This window comes from Chiroxiphia lanceolata, chromosome 3 (genome assembly GCF_009829145.1).
Source record: "Chiroxiphia lanceolata isolate bChiLan1 chromosome 3, bChiLan1.pri, whole genome shotgun sequence".
Classification (NCBI taxonomy): domain Eukaryota; kingdom Metazoa; phylum Chordata; class Aves; order Passeriformes; family Pipridae; genus Chiroxiphia; species Chiroxiphia lanceolata.
Genome location: NC_045639.1, coordinates 110528940 through 110531878, shown reverse-complemented (window position 1 = coordinate 110531878; position 2939 = coordinate 110528940).

Below are 2939 nucleotides of genomic sequence, written 5' to 3'. Positions count from 1 at the left end.
CTCTCTGCCTGACAGCAGCATGGAGTGAGCCCAGCAGGCTGGAAAGATGGGCCATGACTACTGGAAACATATGCAAAAAACTTCAGTACCTACCAGAAAAAAAAAAATAATTCTTTGTTGAGGCACAGTCACTCCTGTAAAAAGCTATAGCTTTTTATCTTTGCAGTTAGTTTTGCCTCCAGTTGGTTTATAATGCTCACTACCAGGTTCTCTTCCCATTAATGTTCTTCCAGTAAACATTCTCTGATGTCCACTAAAGGATCCATCAATTACTCATGTTAAAGCAGCACCATTATTTCTTTTAACAATGAGGTTAAACTGTTTATTGAAGCTGCTGACCTTGGCTGGTCACTAATGAGACATTTGGTTCATTACCTTGCATTGTTTTCTCTGCTAAACCATCAGTTAGAAGGGCTCAGATGTAAATGCTCCAAGGTCCTTATAAGATTCTATCAGGTGAGACAAGAATAAAATGTGTGAATAAAAGTTTGAAAGTTTCCAAAGATGGAAAGCTAAAATAAAAAATTAGAGAAAAGGTCTATTTTGCTCCTTTCATTGGTACAAATCATGAGTTTTACAAATGCATTTTTTAAAGACATCATTTACTGGAGAAAGTGGGCAGCTGAGAAGAGAATCAGCCTTCATGAATCCAGCTATGACTTAGAAACAAAGCATTTGTATCACAAGCAATTAATTCTGCTGAGATATATTTAAATTGCAAATATAGGAGGAAGATAATTCAGTTCTGCCCTGTTCATCACAAACTCCACCCTATCCCAAATCTATCAGCATCAGATCCAATCACAAAACATGCAGAACAATGTCATCACAACACACCTTAATTAGGGGATGATAGACAAAGGGCATGGCACTCTTTCTAATCGAGAGGGTTATGTCCCTTTCAAATTAACATTTCAAAAGGCATCCCATGGAGTAAAGCCTTGGCCCTCTCCATCAGTTTTAAAGTTCTTTAAATTCCGGACATTACAGAAGGAAGGGACCTGTGTGAAATTATGAACTGACAGGCTGCTTGTATAAAACAGAGTTTTATCTAGAAGGAAGGAAGGAAGGAAGGAAAAGAGAGAAAATCATATCACTAAAATTAGAAAGAAAGAAAGAGAGAAAGAAAGAAAAGAAAGAAAGGAGAGAAAGAAAGAAAGAAAGAAAAAGAAAGGAAGGAAGGAAAGAAAGAAAGAAAAGAGAGAAAGAAAGAAAGAAAAGAAAGAAAAAGAAAGAAAGGAAGGAAGGAAAGAAAGAAAGAAAGAAAGAAAGAGAGAAAGAAAGAAAAGAAAGAAAGGAAGGAAGAAAGAAAGAAAGAGAAAGAAAAGAAAGAAAGGAAAGAAAGAAAGAAAGGAGAGAAAGAACAAAAGAAAGGAAGGAAAGAAAGAAAGAAAAGAGAGAAAGAAAGAAAGAAAGAAAGGAAGGAAGAAAGAAAGAAAGAGAAAGAAAAGAAAGAAAAAAAGGAAGAAAGAAGGAAAGAAAGAAAGAAAGAAAGAAAGAAAGAAAGAAAGAAAGAAAGAAAAGAAAGCAAGCAAGAAAGCAAGCAAGCAAGAAAGAAAGAAAGAAAGAAAGAAAGAAAGAAAGAAGAAGCTTAGAAGTTCTTTTGCCAACTGCTGTTCTCTTTGTTCAGACTATAGAAGTCTGAAATCCCCAGCACAGGTAGGGTGAGGCTCAGATGCTGCCAGAAAAATATTGGCAGCAGCTTCTTTCATGTTCAAAAGCATTTTGACAAGGCAAACTTAGTTACAATCAACATTTGAATAGAGATTGAAGAGAGCAGCTGCTAAGTGGTCTTCTCCTTCATTTCCCTTGATGGAAAGGTTCAAAAGATCAGTGGTTCTAGATGAGAAAAGATCTGTGTGAGATATTATGAGCTGCAGGAAGTAATCACCATATGTCCTGGTAGGTGATCACACATTCTGTACCTAACACTGGCAGAAATAGCATCTCCCACCCTCCCACGCTTTCCTTTTGCCATGAACCAGGAGGGATGTGTGCTTATCATTGCTCAGGTGACCAAAGCTGCAGAAAGCAGATGGTCGGTTTTGTTTTCATCCTGTCCCCGGACACTGCAGAGCACCAAACCTCCTGCAACTGCCAGAAACATCTCTTGGGGCCATCAGAACATAGCAGGGCAGGAGGGATAAATAGGGAATATCACTGAATGCAGAAAGTGAGCCCAGCCAGGTCCTTCTCTGGGAAACTCTGTGCCCTGGGCTCTGTGCAAGGAAAATCAGAGAGAAGAATTGATGAATTTAACCTTGGAAAGGAATGCTACATCAGGATTTGTGGTCAGTCACTGAAGGAAAAGTAATTTCTTGTTCTTTTTCCTGTAACTCCTAGAGAAAAAAATAAAGATCAAAAGAGCAGCATATCACTAGAAAAAAACAAGGCTGCTGAGGGAGAAACAGTATCATGATCTAGCTCCCCCTAAGAAATAAGAATCACTATTATTTATTATTCGAAATAATGTCAGTGGGGTTGTTTTTGTGTGGTTGGTTGGTTTGTTTGCTTGTTTGTTTTAACTTGATTGAAGCTCCGTGAAACTGAATTTTCAAATATTTCCCCATGTGAGAAGACTACATTTCATCTCAAAATGAAAGTTTAGTCATTTACGCAGCAGGACATTAAAGAATGGGACCTTCAGGGAAACAAAAGGAAACCAGTAAATATCAGGAAGTTTGTCATAAAATCACAGAAGCCAATAGCACTGTCAAAATAGGAGAGTGCTTGCACATAGTGACAGCGTTCCAAGTGCATCTGTATTGGGCCAAAATAGACACCAGGCAACTTGCAGCAGAGCAAAGAGGTGTTCAAAGTGGTCTCTGAACCACTAAGTTCACATATAATGCAGCACTATGTGGACTGGCCAGATCAGTTCTGTGTATCTGGACCTCTGCTCTCTTTGCAGAATTACTCTGCTGACAGCATGGCCTGGC